Source organism: Macaca thibetana, chromosome 4, assembly GCF_024542745.1.
Source record: "Macaca thibetana thibetana isolate TM-01 chromosome 4, ASM2454274v1, whole genome shotgun sequence".
In the NCBI taxonomy this organism is placed as follows: Eukaryota; Metazoa; Chordata; class Mammalia; order Primates; family Cercopithecidae; genus Macaca; species Macaca thibetana.
In genome coordinates, this window is record NC_065581.1 from 7,409,064 (window position 1) to 7,429,967 (window position 20,904).

A 20,904-nucleotide genomic window follows, 5' to 3' on the forward strand; every position below is an offset into this window, starting at 1 on the left:
CTCCTGGCCTCAGGTGATCCGCCCACCTTGGCCTCCCAAAATGCTGGGCTTACAGGCGTGAGCCACCGCTCCTGGCCTTGCACAATAATTTTTTAAAAGTGAAGAAGTGAAGGTTAATCTTGGGAGATATCAGGTCCCCTCTGGCTCCCCTTGCAGACTTCCAGTGTTCCAGTGTTCCAGTGTTTCCATTAAGGTTAAGCCTCTACAAACCTAGCATTCCAAAAAAAAAAAAAAAAAAAAAAAAAAAAAAAAAGGCATAAAGGAAAGAGAAATGTCTTCCCGCTCAGATGGGACTCTTCCTAGGCACCTAATTAGGAGGCATGCTGAGCGGTGGAGAAACACAGCTTCAGAGTGTGAGGGTATGGACCATCTGGGTTTTTCATCTGGCAGTGGTGCCCGGAGTCGCCAGGGCATCGCTCTGGGATTCCCGTTCCGGCAGCCCAGAGCCGCTGCGCTCACTTTTGCCTGAGAATACTTTCCCAGAGGATGGCCGCTTCACACCCAGCACATCGCACATCTCAGCCACCTCCCGCGGGGCGTTGAAGAACTGCAGCACGTTGCTGGGGTGCTGGATGCGGTTCTTGTGCCCGCTCCGGGGTGGGGAACCGATTGTTCGGGATTCACTGAAGTCTCTGTAACTGCAAGACCTGACTTCCAACCCGCATGACTGACCGGGCATGATGCCTGGCTGCTTGGAGACAGACATTCAGCTTCTGTCCAAACATGAAATTGTTGTTGAGGTAGGTAGTGGCCCGGTCCACAGCGTAGCCATCTCCACGACGGCGGCCCCCGGCTTGCTTTTCATGAATTTCACCTTCTCCGCATTGCTATACAAGCAGAAAACACTGAACACTTGGTCACAGTTCATCTTAGATTGATCCAAGCCATAGGCTATGAGCACAGGGCTGTCGGCGTGAGGGCCATGCTCGGGTGGTGGGGGAAGGGTGGGGGTGCCCATACTGGGGGCCGTAGCGACTTGGGCCCCGACGGTGACTCCCCCCACTGGTGGACCCATCCCTCTCCCTTCTTAGTGAGGTGGGGGGCTGGGGGGCCGTAGCCCTCATCATGGTAATGACTGTGATACTCATCGTAGGGACCTCCATATTCTGTGGGGTGATCTCCCAGGAGAGGGGGCTGCCTCTGGCGTTTGTTTGAGTTGCTGCCAGGGTCACCTTGCCACTGAGATTGCGGTTTGTGTAGTCCCAAGTATCCTGATCATTCTTGAACACATTCAAGCGTGTAGGCTTCGCGTATTCGATCTTCAGAGTGCAGCTGTCAGAATAGATTTCAGCCGCATGGAGCGAGGCCTTGACCCACCGGGCACTTCGAACACAGTCAGATTCCACCATGGCCTGAACTCCATTCTTCCGGAAAATGACAATTCTCTGGACAGGGCCACAAGGATTAGAGATAGTGTAAAGAACATCCGTGGTGATCTGGGGTTCAGGATGGTAAAGAGAAAGAAGCACACGGTTCACGCTCCGGGAGTTACCGAGTTCGGGGCGGGGGGAGATCTTCTGGCGGGTAGAGTAGTTGACAAAAGCTGGGTGACCGGCAATGTATATTTGGTTGTCGGCTGTGTAGTTCCCTGTGTTGCAAGCCCCTAGCACATCTTCAAATTCCACCAGTGCTTGTCTCTTTTTAGGCATTACCATCACATAGCTGATGGGTCCAAATTCCTGCAAGGCCTCCACAAGGTCAGCTTCCACTACACCGCCAATTAGGCCCTTGATGTGGACAACTGGGGAGGCAGGGGTTTTGTGTGGGTCATAACAGTTCTCCTTAGCGATTAAGCTTCCATCGGATGGAATTCCCCACTCTAGAGGACAAGGCCGCTGCCCATCCGTTCCGCTCCCTCAACCTCCCACGAGGCAGGGCGGGAGACACATTTTTCTTTTATAAAATAAAATCTGGGTTGAGAGCCCATCTGAGATTTTTCAGTACCTTTTGGAGTCAATTTAAAAATCCCAGGGCAGGCCAGGCGCGGTGGCTCATGCCTGTAATCCCAGCACTTTGGGGTACAAGGCGGGCAGATCACCTGAGGCCAGGAGTTCAAGACCAGCCTGGCCAATAGGCCTTGACCAGCTATGGCAAACCCTGTCTCTGCTGAAAAATACAAAAAATTAGCCAGACTCAGTGGTGCGTGCCTGTAATCCCAGTTTCTAGGGAGGCTGAGGCAGGAGAATTGCTTGAACCCGGGAGATGCAGGTTGCGGTGAGCTGAGATCGTGCCACTACACTCCAGCGTGGGCAACAGAGCATGACTTCAACTCAAAAAAAAAAAAAGTCCGACTGCAGGTGTCTATCAGGGTAACATAGTGGAGTTTCTTCCAAGCGACTCAGAGCTTGACAAATCCGGTCACAGTGAGAAAAACATTGGTAAAGTTGTCCAAAAGAGCAGACAAGGTCATTCAAGGTATTTGACCCACTTTTAGGAGTTAAAGCAAAGAGCTAATTATTCAGGATTAAAAAAAAAAGATTTTTAGCATTATTGTACATACCCTTTTGTGTAAAGTGTAAGGTAAGGACCACACTTTTTTTTTTTTTTTTTTTTTGGCATGGTGTCTTTGTTGAGTATCGATTGATCATCAATGGAAGGGCTTATTTCTGGATGTTCTATTCTATTCCACTGGTCCATAAGTCTATGCTTAGGCCAATACAAAATTGTCTTGATTACAGTAGCTTTACTCATATAGTAAGTTTTAAAATCAGGTAGTTTAAGGCCAACATTATTTTTCAAAATTGTTTGACTTAAGTTTTTTTGCATTTCTATATAACTTTTAGGGTCACCTTGTCAAATTCTATTTTTAAAGCCTGATGAGATTTGATAGGGATACATAGAATCTATAGATAAATTTAGGAAAAATTGCCCTCTATAATATTGAGTCTTCTGATCAATGTACATGGTATGTCTCTCCATTTACTCAGCTCTTCAGATAAATATCTTAGCAATGTTTTGTGTTTTTTAGTGTATAACTATTGTACTTTCTTTGCTAAATTTATTCTCAAGTATTTATTCTCTTTGATACTGTTGTGAATAAAATTATTTTTTAATTTCATCTTACTATATTGAAATACAATTAATTCTCGTGTACTGAGCTTGAGTCCTGTGACCTTGCTGATCTCATTGATTAATGCCAGTAATTTTATTTTTGTAGATTCCTTGGGGTTGTCTACATACAGAATCATGTTGCCTTTGAATAAATATACCAACCTTTATACCTCCTTCCCAATCTATATATATTTTATTTGTTTTTCTTGCATTATTTCATTGGCCAGAGCCCTAAGAACAATAAGTCCTCCCTTAAGACCATTGATAGGTTCTTAGAAACTGTGACTTTAAGCAAAAAGACATTTTGTTCAATCAAAGTCTTTTTTTTTTTTTTTGGTAGCTGGGACTATATGTGCATGCCACCATGACTGGCTATTTTTATTTTTTGTAGTGACAGGGTCTTGCTATGTTGCCCAGTCTGGTCTTGAACTTCTAGGCTCAAGTGATCCTCCCGCCCACTACTTCTCAAAGTGCCTGGATTACAGGCATGAGCCACTGTGCCCGGCCTCAATGTAATTTATTTATAACATTGACGAGAAAAAAAAATGGTTATGTTGTAAGTCATTTTGCTTAAAGTCACAGTTTTCAAAAACCTGTTGGCATTACATGAGGACTTACCGTACAATGTTGAATAAAAGGGCTGAGAGCAGATTCCCTTGCCTCGTTCCTAATCTTAGAGGAAAACCATTTGATCTTTTGCTATCTTATTATTTTAAAAATTGTAGTAAAATATACATAACAAAATGTACTCTTTCAACTATTTTGAAGTGTACAGTTCTCGGCATTATGCCCATTTACATTGTGTAATCATCATCAGCATCCATTTCTAGAACTTTTTCATCTCCCCAAACTGAAACTCCGTACCTATTAAACACGAACTCCCCATTCCCCCAGCTCCCCGCAAACACCATTCTACTTTCTGTCTCTATGGATTCCATTATCCCAGGTACCTCATATTAGTGGAATGACAATATTTATCCTTTTGTGTCTGTCTGGTTTCACTTAGCACAGTGTCTTCAAGGTTCATTCATGTTGTAGCACGTCTTGGAATTTTCTTTCTTCTTAAGGCTGAATGATACTTCATTATATATTTATTCTTTTAAGTATAATGTTAGCTGTGGGGTTTTCATAAATGTCTTTCATCAAATTGAGGAACTTTTCTTTTATTCCTAGTTTATTGAGAGATTATATCCTGAATGTAAATGGGATTTTGAGAAATGGTTTTTCAGCAGCTATTGAGATGACCACGTGGTTTTTGTCTTTTATGGTAACTATAGAGTATAATTACATTAATCAAATATTAACTGTTAAACCAATCTTGCATTCCTGGCGTGAGTCCCACTCAGTCATGGTGCATAATCCTATGCTTTTTTCTCAGAGTTATATAGCTTTATAATAGCTCTTACATTTAGATCTATGATTGATTTTGAGTTATCTTTTGTATATTATGTAAAGAAGCGGTCTAAAATCATTCCTTTGCATACGGATACCCAGTTATCCCATTTGTTGAAAAGCCTATTCTTTCCCCACTGAATGATCTTGGCACTCTTGTGAAAATCAATTGACTATAAACGTAAGGGCTTATTTCTGGAACTTCAGTTCTGTTCCATTGATCTTTGTATCTTCCTTATGCTGTACCACACTGTCTTGCTTACTGTAATAACTGTAGTAAATTTTGAAATCAGGAAGTATGAGTCCTTCAACTTTGTTCTTTTTCGAGACTATTTCGGTGAATTTGGGTCTCGTATTTCTTAGAGTCCTTTTTAACTTTACCTCATCTGGGAAGAATTGCCTTCACTGAGTTGTGGCTTAAGATTATACACTACAGCAACGCTTCTTAATTTGGCAGTACATAAGAATTACCTGGGGGGATTTCTATCTTTTATTTTTATTTTTGGAGACCAAGTCTGACTCTGTCGCCCGGGCTGACAATGGCATGACAAGTGCAATGGCATGAGCTCAGCTCACTGCAACCTCTGCCTCCCAGGTTCAAGCGATTCTCCTGCCTCAGCCTCCCGAGTAGTTGGGACTACAGGCGTGTGCCACCATGCTTGACTAATTTTTGTATTTTTAGTAGAGGCGGGGTTTTACCATGTTGACCAGGCTGGTCTTGAACTCCTGACCTCAAGTGATCTGCCTGCCTCAGCCTCCCAAAGCACTGAGACTACAGGGATAAGCCACTGTGCCTGGCCTATATAAATTCTTATAGCCTACACGTTTATTGTATTTTTCCCCTCTTCTATTATTAGCCTTTATTTTACTTTAACTGCTTATGTTTATGGCATCCATGGTGCTATTATTCTCTTTTTTTTTGAGACAGAGTCTCACTCTGTTGCCCAGGCTGGAGTGCAGAGGTATGATCTTGGCTCACTGCAACCTCTGGCTCCTGGGTTCAAGCGATTCTTCTGTCTTGGAATTACAGGCACACGCCACCACACCTGGCTCATTTTTGTATTTTTAATAGAGATGGGGTTTCACCATGTTGGACCAGGCTGGTTTCGAACTCCTGACCTCAGGTGATCCGCCTGCCTTGGCCTCCCAAAGTGCTGGGATTACAGGCGTGAGCCACCGCACCTGGCCTGTTTTATTCTTTTTTATATTTAATCTTTTTTTTTTTCTTTTTTTTTAATGGAGTCTCACTTTGTTGCCCAGGCTGGAGTGCAGTGGTGCGACCTTTGCTCACTGCAACCTCCACCTCCTGAGTTCAAGCACTTCTTTTGCCTCAGCCTCCTGAATAGCTGGGACTACAGGCACACGCCACCATGCCCAGCTAATTTTTGTATTCGTTTTTACTTTTAGTAGAGACAGGGTTTCACCACGTTGGCCAGGCTGGTCTTGGACTCTTGACCTCAAGTGATCCACTTGTGTCAGCCTCCCAAAGTGCAGGTATTACAGGCGTGAGCCACTACGCGGAGCCTAGTCATGTTATTATAGGTGTCTTTGTGATAAATCACTCCAAATCCCTTGCAGGAGAAAGTGGGGTGTAAATAAAAACTTTTAAGGCTTGACTTTCCCTTTCAAGAGCCTAATGTTGTGCACGGAACTTCCTGCTCTCCATAAAATATGTTTTGAGTGCTAAAAAGGATTAACTGGCTGAGGGCGGGAGGTCAGAAAAAACTAGGTAAACCATTATCAAATTGATTAGGACAAGGATCCAGCCAACCCCATTCATCATTTATCAAATACCTGCAGTGCTACATGTTTGCCCAGACGATTGTGCTCAAATTGGGCAGGGCAAGGATGTCTGCTGGAGATCTCAGTGCCATGGACTTGGTGATGATATCCGCATCTGTAAAATGGGTTAACAGTACCTACCTCACAGGCCTGTTGAGGGAATGAGGTGAGATGATATATTCAGAGCACTCACCCCAGAGTCTAGCACTTGGTGAGTTTGTCAATATTATCTTTCCTCCTCGTCTCCTTCCTCAATTAGATGCTAATACATCTAATTACAATACATCTAATTAGCAATTAGATGCTAAATACAATTTAGACTACGTACTAAAATTGTATTTACTTTACACAAAGACATAATTTGTCAAATGTGCAAATGAACTTTGTCATGTTTTGATCCAAGGGAGTTTCTAATCTTTTTGGGGGAGGTGGGAAGGGGGAGTAAGAAATGAGAGGCTGAGCTCCCCATGCGGCCCATGATAAACACCAGGCAGCTTTGTGTGGAATCGTCACTTGAGGGCTTGAGTAGCAGAAACACGATGCTGGAAGACATTAGAAGAGAACGATCCATGGGCCACAGGTGTGGAATGAGAATTGCCGGCAGCAGCCATCCTTAGAGAAGAGGTGAACTCTCCCCTCTGCAGGGGGCTTGACTCTATGGCCTCAAAAACTGTCAGCTCTCCAGAAAACTTCTTCCTTGTGCATCATATCCAACCACTGTAGCCCTTCCTCTGCCTCTGCGCTTTTCAGTCTGGACCCAGGACACCAACAGCAAGGCCCTGGTGACACCCAAAGCCCATCAGGGAATGGTCCCTATAGTATCTACTTTTTTTTTTTTTCCTTTGAGACAGTCTTGCTCTGTCACCCAGGCTGGAATGCAGTGGTGTGATCTTGGCTCACTGCGACCTGGTTCATTCCTGGGTTCAAGCGATTCTCCTGCCTCAGCCTCCAGAGTAGCTGGGACTACAGCGCCCACTACCATGCCCATCTAATTTTTGTATTTTTAGTAGAGACAGGGTTTCACCATGTTGGACAGGCTGGTCTCAGACTCCTCAGGTGATCCAGTCGCCTTGGTCTCCCAAAGTGCTGGGATTACAGGTGCGAGCCACTGTGTCTGGCAAAATGACAATTTTTAAAAAAATGAGAACCTGGCACAGTGGCTTATTCCTGTAATCTCAGCAGTTTGGGAGGCCGAGGCAGGCGGATCACGAGGTCAGGAGTTCAAGACTAGCCTTGCCCACATGTTGAAATCCCGTCTCTACTTAAAAAATGCAAAATTAGCTGGGTGTGGTGGTACACACCTATAATCCCAGGTACTCAGGAGGCTGAGGCAGGAGAAGCACTTGAACCCAGGAGGTGGAGGTTGCAGTGAGCCGAGATCGTGCCATTGCACTCCAGCCTGGGCAATAGAGTGAGACTTCATCTCAAAAAAAAAAAAAAATTGAGGATGGCTGGTGGCAAAGGAGACTCTCGGGCTACTGATTTTCTGGAGTCTAGAGTTGAACTTTAAGAGTCTTGGTTCAGGGATGGGCCTGGTGGCTCATGCCTGTAATCCCAGCACTTTGGGAGGCCGAGATGGGGAGAATCACTTGAGGTCAGGAGTTCAAGACCAGCCTGGGCAACATGGTGAAACCCTATCTCTACCAAAATTACCAAAAAATTAACTGGGCTGCACACCTGTAGTCCCAGCTACTTGGGAGGCTGAGGAGGAAGAATAGTTTGAGCCCAGAAGGTTGAGGTTGCAGTGAGCTGAGATGGCACCACTACACTCCAGCCTGGGTGACAGAGTGAGACTCTGTCTCAAAAAAAAAAAAATATTATTGGTTTGGTGTTCCTAGGACCACTCCTTCTCCTTCTATCTCAGTCCTATTTTATAATTCGATAACGCAATTTAGGTTGTGCATTTTAAGGTGAAGATTAATGAACTGTGCAATGGTTTCCTTTATTAACATTAAATTTTTTTGAGAGACAGGGTCTTGCTCTGTCACCAGGCTAGAATGCAGGATCATGATCATAGCTCACTGCAACTGTGACATCCTAGGCTCAAGTAATCCTCCTGTCTCAGCCTCCTGAGTAGCTGGGACTACATGTGTGTGCCAGCACATTTGGCTATTTTTTTTTTTTTAGATACAGAGTCTTGCTATGTTGTCCAGGCTGGTCTCGGACTCCTAGCCTCAAGCCATCCCCCCATATCAGCCTTCCAAAGCACTGGGATTACAGGTGTGAGCCACTGTTCCTGGTTCCTTTATTATTTACTGAGGAAGATAAATATAGAGATTTCATGCCTTATTCCATGTTCAGCTCCTACATTTTCAGTGTCACTTCCTACTAACTTACTCTCCAGTCACAGTGATATAGATATATAAGGCGTTGTCCCAAATCCACCATGCTGTACCTTTGCACATGCTGTTCACTCTTCTTCGAATGTCTTCCCAACTTTTGTATGCCTTGAAAATGTCTATTCATTCTTCAATATCTACCTTAGACTTTAGCTTTCTCCATGAAGTCTTCCTGGGGGAGGTCTTCCACCCTCAAACCCCTACTCATTTTTTTTTTTGTGCCTTTTTTAGACTCTATTTTCATTTTTACATATCAGTCTCCCTTACTACACTGTGAGTTCCTTCAATACAAAATCTCCATATTCTTTATATTTGTATTTCCAACACTATGACTATCCCTTTTATGTGTGGCTATAATGAATGTTTCTGCAATTTTACATAAAAGAAAAAAATTCATGAAGGGAATTTCTGAACTTATTGTATGCCAACAGGTTGGCAATCTACTTGTAGAATTATCCCCATCTTAGTTATTGGTTAGAATGAAAATTACACCCTTATGGGGACACTCCCAGAAAAGCTTGTAAATTTTCTCAAGTCTTTGTTTATCTATAAGATGGCATGAAGCCATAAAATAAGTAATTATACATGTGAAGTATATAATATACTGTGTAATTACAGATGTGATGCTAATTGAACCCCCTTCTCTGCAAGGGCTGTCTCTAAAAAATTAGTATTTAGGGCCAGCTCTGTGGTATGTTTGATTAACACAATTTAAACAGAATAAAGCAACCAGAGTAAAACCAAGCAAACTAGCTGTTATATCAAATCCATCCAGTACATATCTATTTTAAGGTCTTCTTTCACATTTTAACCAGTATGATGTATTAGTTATGCCTTTTGGTTTGTGCTTCTCAGGAGGCCCATTTCATGTAGGACGCTAAAGGATTTGAGGACACATTTGATTTGGAGGCAGCTCACCCTTCAGTTTAATAGTGGATATCCCTGAAAATCAATTCCTGATCAAACTGAAGGTTTAACATCACCCAAATGAAATTGCAGGCTGGGCACCGTGGCTCTTGCCTCTAATCCCAACACTTTGGGAGGCAAAGGTGGGAGGATCACTTGAGCCCAGGAGTTTGAGACCAGCCGGGCCAACATAGTGAGACCTCATCTCTACTAAAAATAGAAAGGGGGCCGGGCGCGGTGGCTCACACCTGTAATCTCAGCACTTTGGGAGGCTGAGGCGGGCAGATCACAAGGTCAGGAGTTCGAGACCATCCTGCCGAATATGGTGAAGCCCCATCTCTACTAAAAATACAAAAAAATTAGCCAGGCATGGTGGTGGGCGCCTGTAGTCCTAGCTACTCGGAAGGCTGAGGCAGAAGAATGGCGTGAGCTCAGGAGGCGGAACTTGCAGTGAGCCGAGATCGTGCCACTGCACTCCAGCCTGGGCGACAGAGCAAGACTCCGTCTCAAAAAATAAATAAATAAAATAAAATAAAATAAAATAAAATAAAATAAAAAGGATCAGCTGGGCGTGATGGTGCGTGCCTGTAGTCCCAGCTATTCAGGAAGCTCACAGGGGCAGGATCGCTTAAGCTCGGAAGGCTGAGGTTGCAGTGAGCCATGATCGTGCCACTGCACTCCAGCCAGGACGACAGAGTGAGACCCTCTCTAAATAAATATAAGAAAAAGAACAACAAAGTTGCAGAGGTACTTGAAGAGGCTGGAAATAAATAAGGACCATATGCTCTCTCTTTTAAACATGCACCTGTCTAAAGCTTCAACTTAAGCTTCATTAGTATTCCATGGATGTGATTTTTTTCCTCCTTAAGTTACCTGCTTATGCTCCTTTATCCATCTCATAGAGAAGTGAGATTTTCTATAGTTCAACAAGCATAGTTTGAATATCTACTATGTGCCAAGCACTAAGAGGCATAGGATCTCAATGCTCATGCCATTCTGGGTCCTAAATCCCGTAGCACTCTGGAGCCAGTGCCCTGGGGGTGCAAAGGCTGCAGGATTCTGGTACAGCTATAAATGCCTGAACATTCCAGGAGGAGAGTTTTAGGTTGAATCTCTGTGTGCAGATAACATGACTGTCTGGAGCCTTCTCTTAAGATAACATAATTCATAATGCCACAAACTAGGAAACAGACATATTTTATCCAGAAAAGTAAATTAAAAGGGCTCTCTATGCAAGGCATAATGTCTTCCCCCTACCCGCCTTTTTTTTCTGCAGAAGAGAGGCTGGAAGATTGACAATTTTCTAGCCAAGCAAGCTTCAGACATTTGTCAGCTGAGATCATTCTTTATATTCCCATATTTGATATAAGACTTCAACATGGCAAAGTAAGTGCCACCAGGATTTTAAAACTTTGGCATAGAAAGTGACATTGGAGAGCATTAGCTCGGCATCTTGAGGTGGCCCAGAGAGCCTCGGGGTTAGCTTCCTCATTCCACGGGTGAATCTTGCGACTCCTGTATTCACTGGAGCGAATCTCTCCCACCTTTGATTTTTGTGTATTTACATATATTTTGATGTCTAACACAAAACATCCTCTGAATAAAAGGCTTGTCATTACCATTCACTCTCTGAATAAGTATCCCATTCCAAAGAGTACCATAACCATGTTGCACCTTGCAGTCATCTCTTCCTCATATCTGTCAACTCTCCTTTTATTTTATCTTTTGGAATTTTTTTATTGTAGTAAAATACATATATATAATAAAAATTTCCATTTTAACCAAAGCATACAATTAAGTGCTACTAAGTACATTCACAATGTTGTACAACTATCAACACTATTTCTAAAAGTTTTTCACTACCCAAAACAGAAACTCTGTAAGCATTAAGCAATAACTCCCCATTCTCCCCTTTCCCCAGCCCCTGATAATCTATATTACACTTTGTGTCTATAAACTTTCCTATTATAGGTATTTCATATAAATGGAACCACACAATATTTGTCTTTTTGTGTTGAGCTTATTTTAGTTGGTATAATGTTTTTAAGTTTCATCCACATTGTAGCATGGATCAGAACTTCGTTCCTTTGTATGGCTGAATAATATTTCGTTGTATGGATATACCACATTTTGTTAATTCATTCATGTGCTGATAGACATCGGTTGTTTCCAGCTTTTGGCTATTGTGATTAATGCCATAATGAACATTGACATAGACATATCTGTTTCAGTCCCTGTTTTCAATTCTTTAGGAGGGGAATTGCTGGGTCATATGGTAATTCAGTGTTAGATGTTTGGAAAAATGTCAAACTGTTTTCCACAGTGGTTGCATCATTTTACGTTCCCACTAGCAATGTACCACATTCCAATTTCTCCATATCATCACCAACACTTGTAATTCTCTGTGTGTTTATATATATATATGATAAACATCCTAATAGATGTGAAGTGGTATCTCATTGTGATTTTGGTTTGCATTTGCTTAATGGCTACTGATGTTGAACATCTTTTTATGTGCTTGGTGCCATTTGTCTATCTTCTCTGGGGAAATGTCTACTCCATTCTTTTGCCAATTTCTTAAATTGGGTTGTTTGTCTTATTGTTGTTAGGAGTTCTTTATACATTCTGGATATTAAACCTTTATCACATATATGGTCTGCAAATATTTTCTATTCCATTGGTTGTCTTTCCACTTTGACAATGTCCTTTGGTGCATGAAAGTTTTTAATTTTTTAAGTGCAATTTATGTTTTCTTTTGTTGCTTATGGTTTGGTGTCATATCTAAGAATTCATTGCTAATAAATCCAAGGTAATGATTGATTAGTGTTTTCTTCTAAGAGTTTTATGGATTTAGCTCTTATTTTTAGGTAATTGATCCATTTGAATTAATTTTTGCTTATGGTGTAAGATAGGGATTCAACTTCATTCTTTTGCATATGAAAGTCCAATTTTCCTGGCACCATTTGTTGAAAAGACTTTTCTTTCCCCATTGAATGGACTTGGCACCCTCACTGAAAATCATTTGACCAGAGACACACAGGTTTATTTCTATGCTCTCAATTCTATTCCATTGGTCCATAAGTTTATCCTTAGGCCAGTGCCACACTGTTTTGATTATTATATCTTTGTAGCAAGTTTTGGAATTGGGATGTGTGAGTCTCCCAACTTTGTTCTTCTGTCTCAAGATTCTTCTGGCCCTTTGGGTACTCTTGCAATTCCATATGAATTTGAGGACCACCATTTACATTTCTGCAAAAAATACCTCCAGTTGTTCTTTGTCCTCTTCCCATAAAGAGCATTCAAACAACTGCCTACTTCCCCAAAGGCCACTCTGGCGCCAGCTCCTCAGGCTGTCTGTGTGATTCTTATTACTGGTGTTGGTCCTATCTGCCTCCCAGGACAGAGTAATCATCTCCTTGGCTGCAGACTTCCAAAAGCCTGACCTGCTCAACTCCTTTATCAACAAGCTCCTTTTGGAGGCCTAAGAACACTTTCTGATATGGGGCTAATGGTTTTTTGAGCTGAATTAAGAGAATAAGGGGAGAGGTAGTTGGGTTGGGACTTAAGGACTATTTCTATGGAGAGGAATAAATATGATTGCATTCTATCTCTGACCTTTTTGCCAACCTACCCCATTCCCTGAGCCAAGGGAAGAATCCTACATGGAGTTATGGGGTGTTAGTTATCATCTTAGCATGAATTTGTTGAGCCTCTAATATGTACTTGGTTGGGCAGTGTAACCATCAGTACACAAGAAACCCTAAATTCATAACCTCAAGGAGTTTACCATCTCCTGGGGGATTTTTCTAGACATATGAGTGTTCCAAATATCTAAAGCATGTGCGTGATGCATTATTCAATATCATGATGCATTTTCTGGTATAGACAATGCATGTGATTGAGGTTCAACTAAGGGAGAGTGCCATGTGAGCCGCAGTCATCAGAGGGCTGCATGGAGAAGGCAGTATACAAACAGGGATGGATTTCCAGAGGTAAGGAACAGAGGACATTCTAATAGGTGCAAGAAGTGTGATGAGAGGAGATGACAACAAAATCCAATACGTAGTGGAGATTTAATGCCTCTGTGAACCAGTAAGAATCTCAGTTTGAGTGTAACCTACTCATATGGGAGAAGAGAAAGGACCCACTTGCAGAGCCAGGGTGGAGCTAAATTGAGAAGTCCTTGAGTCAAGAGGAGTTGTCTGGAATTGTGGTGTTCTGGGACTTAGGAGCTCATCCTATGCAGCTCTGGCAGCCACTGCCTTTCCAGTTTCTATAGGACTCATTGTTCTCAAGGTGAACGTGAAATGTGGCTCTCACGGACACATCAGCAGGTGCAGGAGTTTGGAACAACTGCCAGGCACACCCATCTGTATCCAGCTTTTATCCAGGCCACCACCCTGGTCAAGGCCCTTGTCACTTCATAACCTGGAATGACTGACTAGTCTCTCATCTGATCTCCCTGCCCTCAGGCTCAACTGTCTCCAAACCCCGGGACAAATGAACACCAGTTAAATGTGCCTGCAACAATGTCAATGCCATGTTATTCCTTTGCTCAAGAGCATCCTACAGCTAGGATCTGGACTTCTCTCTCTGGAGCTCAAGGCTCTCCATGATCTTATCTGCTTTTAGTGTCCCACCAACCTCCCACTGTACCTGCAAACAAAGTAATCCCATTTACTTCATTCATTCAGCTTTTCAACTATTTCCTGGCTAACTACTGCGTCTCAGGCATAGGAACTGTTGTGGGCTGAACGGTGTCTCCCTTTAATTCGTATGTTGAAGTCGTAACCCCTAGTATCTCAGAATGTGACTATATTTGCAGAGAGAGTCTTTAAAGAGGTTATTAAGTTAAAAATGAGGTCACATGGGTGGGCCCTAATCCAATATGACTGGTGTCCTTCTAAGAGGAGGAGATGAGGACACAGACACAGACACACAGAGAAGACTACGTGAAGACAGAGGGAGGAAACAATGTCTACAAGCCAAGGACAGTGGCCTCAAGAGAAACTAACCCTTCTGACACCTTGCTCTTGGACTTCCAGCCTCCAGAACTATAAGGAAATAACCTCTGTTGTTTAAGCCCCCCACGCTCTGGTACTTTGCTATGGCAGCTCTGGCTGACGGAGACAGATCACTTTGCCAGGCCACCTCAATAGCAGCATCTATGTGCAGTGCACACGCCATTTCCTTACAGAAAAAAATGAGATGATACTGTACATATTCTGCAACTAAATTTTTCAGTGTAGCAATATTCATAAGCATCTTCCATGTCGGTACTTATAAATCTGCATTCTTTTTAGTATGTGCACAGTATTCCGTGTTCTTCCCTCAGTCTTTTTTTTTTTTTTTTTTTTTTTGAGACAGAGTCTTCCTCTGTCACCTAGGCTGGACTCTGTCACCTAGGCTGGAGTGCAATGGCATAATCCTGGCTCACTGCAGCCTCCACCTCCCAGGTTCAAACGATTCTCCTGCCTCAGCCTCCTGAGTAGCTGGGATTACAGGCACACACCACCATGCCCGGCTAGTTTTTGTATTTTTAGTAGAGACAGTGTTTTACCATGTTAGCCAGGCTGGTCTCGAACTCCTGACCTCAAGTGATCCACCTGCCTCAGCCTCCCAAGGTGCTGGGATTATAGGCATGAGCCACCGTGCCTGGCCCCCTATGTCTTTTTAATAGCAAAATTCCCATGACATCAATTTTATTAAAACTCCTAGAACCTATATAGCATGAGTGAATCTTTTTGATTCAAAGCTCTATGTTGCCTTCAGAATGTGAAGCTGGATTAGAATGCCAACTTTCTATGAAAAGGATCATAGACGCCCCCTTCTAGAACTCCCGTATTTTAGAGATGCAAAGACAAAGGGCCAAATAATTTCATTACTTTCTCAAGGTCATTTCAATGGTAAATACTGAATCCAGGGGAAGAGGTCACACCTCCAGGGTTATTTCCACTGTATCACAGTGCCACTGAGATGGAGAGACCATGAGTACCTTTCCTGGGATTGCTATGCCAGGTTCTATTCCTTAGCCCATTTAACCATTGTTTTTTATTAACATGGAACAAAAAAACCCAGAGAATTACACGTGACCCTAGAGTCAGCTGGTCTACCCTCATCTTATAAATAAGAACACTGAGGACCGGAGTTCCCTAGGGAGGGTTCAGAGGTTGATCAATATTTCCTATAACTGAAATCATACAATACGAGTCTGGCTTTTAAAATAACTTAAATCTGATTTTGTTCATTTTAGATTTCAGTCCCTCCAAGAGTTGCCTGTTAAACTTACAATGAAGCACATAGTCCTCCAGGCTCCAGGCCTGATCTGGGCCCCGAAGCTCAGCCTGTTGTCTCCTCTGCCTACCACACTTTTTCATACTGTCCTCCTTGCTGTTCTTTAAACCACAAAATATTTATTGAGAAGCTATTTCATGTAAGACCCACTGGCAGATATTAGAGGAAATACGAGTCAGATTTAACCCTGGTCTTTTTAAATATTTTTATTTAAAAAAATGCTTAATTAAAAAAAATTGTAGTAGAGACAGGGTCTCACTTTGTTGTCCAGGCTGGTCTCAAACTCCTGGGCTCAAGTGATCCTCCTTCCTTGGCCTCCCAAAGTGCTGGGATTACAGGTGTGAGAGCCACTATGCCCAGCAAACCCTGGTCTTAAATTAGCTTTATATGTATTTCTCTAGGTGGATAGACAGATAGAAAGATAGAATGGGCTGGGGTTCACTCTTTCCTTCAATTCCTTAATACAAAATTATTATCTGTCTATACATTCTAAGTCCAGAGCTAAGCACAGTGGACACAAAACCCAGCAAGGCAAGAGCCCGGAGTCCAGCAGGGAGGACAGCCTGGCACATCACTCATAAGAACAGCATGCACTGAGTGCTGGGAATGATTGGAACAGTGAAGAGGGCTCTCTCCTCAGCCTAGGAGGGTCGGGGGACCTCTCAGAGGAGGTGATAGTTGAGTTGTGTCTTGGAATGACAGGGAGTTAGTAAATGTGGGAAGTAGGGAGTAAGGTGGAGGTGGGCCGGGGAGGAGGGGAGGCAGTGAGAACTGCCTGTGTGAGACTCGAGTGCGTGGAAGGACATGTGGAAGGGCGTGCTGCACGGGAGAACTGTTCATACTTCTGTCTTGGTAAAGGGGGCACGTCAGAGTAGTGGGCGGAGCAACCGGGGCAGCTGGGCTGCTGCGTGAACAGCCTTACAGGCTAAGCTAAAAAACCATCCCCACTGCACTTTTATTCTAAACACATTCTATTTTATTTGATTAGCATTAAAAGAAAAGTTATGTATAGAATTTTATGTCTTTTATAGAGTTCATTGGTAGTGTAGTGGGCACGGGATTTTATTTGTGTGTTGTGGCAGCCAGGGGCTAGTTAGGAAGTTACTTTATTAACTCAAGCAAAAAGAGTCATAAATTGATAATTTTATTAGTACTTATTATACATGGTAATTTCTCTCTCTCTCTCTCTCCCTCTCTGGATCAGGATATATATATGTATGTGTGTGTGTGTGTGTGTATATATAATAATCACTGATTATTATGTGTGTGTGTATATATATATAATAATCACATAATAATATATATATAAAATAATCACTGATCCAAAAATCTGAAACCTTAAATGCTCCAAAATTCAAAATGTATTGAGCACCCAAGACATCACAGGTAGAAAATTCCACAACAAACTTATGAAACAGGTCATACTCAAAACTTTGTTTCATGCACAAAATTAAAAATATTGTACAAAGTTGCCTTCAGGCTATGTATATAAGGTGTGTATGAAACATAAATGAATTTCCTGTTTTGGCTTGGGTCTGATTCCCAACATTATCTTATTATATGCAGGCATACCTCGAAGACATTGTGGGTTTAGTTCCAGACCACCCCACAATAAAGTAAATGTAGCAATTAAAGTGAGGTACAAATGTTTTGGTTTCCCAGTTCATATAGAAGTTATGTCTATACTATATTGTCATCTATTAAGTGTGCAATAGCATTATGTCTAAAAAAGGTATATACCTTAATTTTAAAATTGTTTATTGCTAAAAATGCTAAAAATCATCTGAGCCTTCAGGGAGTCATAATCTTTTGGCTGGTGCAGGGTCTTTTGTGAATGTTGGTGGCTGCTGGAGGTTGCGGTGACTGTGGCAATTTCTTAAAATGAGACAACAATGAAATTTGCCACACCAATGGACTCTTCTTTTTAACCTCTCCTGACTTCAAACTTATCTTTTGCAGCTTCCTCATCTTTCTCAGCCTTCACAGAATTGAAGAGAGTTGGAGCCTTGCTCTGGAAAAACAAAAGATTTCTGTAGCAGGTGATGCTGTTCGATAGCATTTTACCCACAGTAGAACTCCTTTCAAAATTGGAGTCAAGCCTCTTAAACCCTGCCACTGCTTTATCAACTAAGTTTATGTAATGGTCTAAATCCTGTGTTCTCATCTCTACAGCGTTCATGGTATCTTCACCAGAAGCAGATTCCATCTCAAGAAACCACTTTCTTTGCTCATCTTTAAAAAGCAGCTCCTCATCTGTTCAAGTTTTCCCATGAAATTGCAGCAATTCAATCACACCTTCAGGTTCCACTTCTAATTCTAGCTCTCTTGCTATTTCCACTACATCTGCAGTGACTTCCTCCACTGAAGTCTTGAACCCCTCAAAGTCATCCATGACGGTTGGAATCAATTTCTTCCAAACTGCTGTTAATGTTATATTTTGACCTCCTCCCATGAATTACAAATGTTCTTAATGGCATCTAGAACAGTGAATCCTTTTCAGAAGGTTTTTAATTTGCTATGCCCTCATCTAACCAAGGAATCATTGTCTATGGAAACTATAGCTTTATGAAATGTATTTCTTAAATATTAAGACTTGAAAGTTGAAATTACTCCTTGATCCATGAGCTGCAGAATGAATGTTGTGTTAGCAGGCATAAAAACTACATTCATCTCCTTGTACATCTCCGTCAGGGTTATTGGGTGACTAGGTGCATTGTCACTGAGCAGTCATATTTTGAAAAGAATCTTTTGTTCTGAACAATGGGTCTCAAGAGTGGGCTTAATATATTTAGTAAACCATGCTATGCTGTAAATGGATGTGCTGTCACCTAGGCTTTGTTGTTCCATTTATAGAGTACAGGCAGAGTAGATTTAGCATCATTCTTAACAGCCCTAGGATTATTGAAATGGTAAGTCAACATTGGCTTCAACTTAAAGTCACCAGGTGCGTTAGTCCCTAACAAGAGAGGCGGGCTGTTCTTTGACGCTTTGAAACCAGGCATTGACTTCCTCTCTTCTAGGATGAAAGTCCTAGATGGCGTCTTCTTCCCCAGAAGCCTGTTTTGTCTAAATTGAAAATCCATTATTTAGTGCAACCACCTTCATTAATGCTTTTATAGCTGGATCTTCTGGATAACTTGCTGCAGCTTCTCCATCAGCACTTGCTGCTTCACCTTGCATTTCTATGTTATGGAAATGACTGTGCTCCTTAAGCCTCATGAACCAACCTCTCCTAACTTCAAACTTATCTTCTGCAGCTTCCTCATCTTTCTCAGCCTTCACAGAATTGAAGCAAGTTAGAGCCTTCTCTGGATTAGTTTTGGCTTAAGGGAATGTTGTGGCTGGTTTGATCTTCTATCCACACCACTCAGACCTTCTCCGTATCAGCAAAAGGCTGTTCTGCTTTCTTATCATTCATGTGCTCACTGGAGTAGCACTTTTAATTTTCTTCAAGAACTTTTCCTTTGCATTCACAACTTGGCTAACTCTCTGGTGCAAGAGCCCACCTTAGCTTTTGACATGCATTCCTCACCAAGCTGCACCATTCCCAGCCTCTGCTTTAAGGTGACAGACTTGCAACACTTCCTTTCCCTTGAACACTTAGAGGCCATTGTAGGTTATTAACTGGCCTAATTTCAATATTGTTGTATCTCAGGGAATAGGGAGGCCTGAGGAGAGGGAGAAAGATGTGGGAAAGGCCAAGTGGTGGAGCACAGAACCCATGCAACATTTATCAATGAAGTTCACTGTCTTATATGGGCGTGGCTTGTGTTACCTCAAAACAATCACAATAGTGACATCAAAGATCACTGGTCTCAGCTCACCATAGCAGATATAATAATAATGAAAAACTTTGAAATATTGCAAAAACTACTAACATGTGACACAGGAATGAAGTGAGCATATGCTGTTGGAAAAATGGCGCTGAGAGACTTGCTTGACACAGAGTTGGCCACAAACCTTCAATTTGTAAGACATGCAATATCTGCAAAGCATAATGAAGCAAATTGCAATAAAATGAGGTATGCCTGTTTATATACAAATATTCCAAAATCTGAAAAAATCCAAAGTTCAAAATATATCAAGTCCCAGGCATTTCAGATAAGGGATACTCAATCTGTGTGTGTATGAATTTTGAGGGTGTTGTTTATTTTTATTTTGTAAAGACAAGGTCTTGCTCTGTCACCCAGGCTGGAGATCAGTAACACGATCATAGTTCACTGCTGCCTTGAACTCCGACTCAAGGAATCCTCCCTCCTACCTCAGCCTCCCAAGTAGGTAGGACTCCCAAGTAGGTGGCGTATACCACCATGCCTGGCTAATTTATTTTATTTTTTCTAAAGACTAGGACTCTCTGTGTTGCCAAGGTTGATCTCGAACTTCTGGCGTCAAGTGATCCTCCCTTCTCAGCTCCCCAAGTGTGTGTGGTTTTTTAAAATCCCCTTTTGCAGGTGAGGCAACTGAGGAAAGGCTGAGGACACACAGGTCGTGAGCGAGCAGGGAGGAGGTGGGGGGCTGCCTACCTCAGGGACACATAGAAAGTCCTGCCCCAGCTCCCTAGATGAGTGTGGCCTGAGCCAAGGGAGGGAAAGGAAGGCTGAACAGAAGGGGGTAAAAGGAGGGAGGTTTCAGGGGCAGACTTGGGAGCACTGAAGTACAGCGGGGAGGAGAGGAAGGAATCTAGAACAATTTCTAAGTTTCTGGTGTGGACAACTGAGAGATCATGGCATTCCCGGAGGTGGGCGGGGGGAAAGGAAGAAGGCGCAGGTGAAAGAAAACAAGCCCAGGCATTGCTGTGGGACACGGCAGAAGAGGACGCATGCCCCAGAGCAGGAGCATGGTGCCATGAGCGGGTACCAGGAAAGGCCCCGAGGGTGCCGTGTGTTTTAAAATGGGCCTTGCAGCCGGGCGCAGTGGCTTACACCTGTAATCCCAGCACTTTGGGAGGTCGAGGCATGTGGATCACCTGAGGTCAGGAGTTCGAGACCAGCCTGGCCAACATGGTGAAACCCTGTCTCTACTGAAATACAAAATTTAGCCGGGCTTGGTGGTGTGCACCTGTCATGCCAGCTATTCGGGGGGGCGGGGATGCAGGAGGAGGGCTGTGGCAGGGGTCTGAGGCAGGGGATCTGAGGCAGGA

General features: G+C 42.8%; 1 pseudogene; it reads right to left on the reverse strand.

Annotated features, from left to right (window-relative positions):
- Positions 1-311: 311 nt before the first annotated feature.
- On the reverse strand, positions 312-1,670 carry LOC126952663 (heterogeneous nuclear ribonucleoprotein L-like; annotated as a pseudogene).
- Between the last annotated feature and the right edge of the window lie 19,234 nt (positions 1,671-20,904).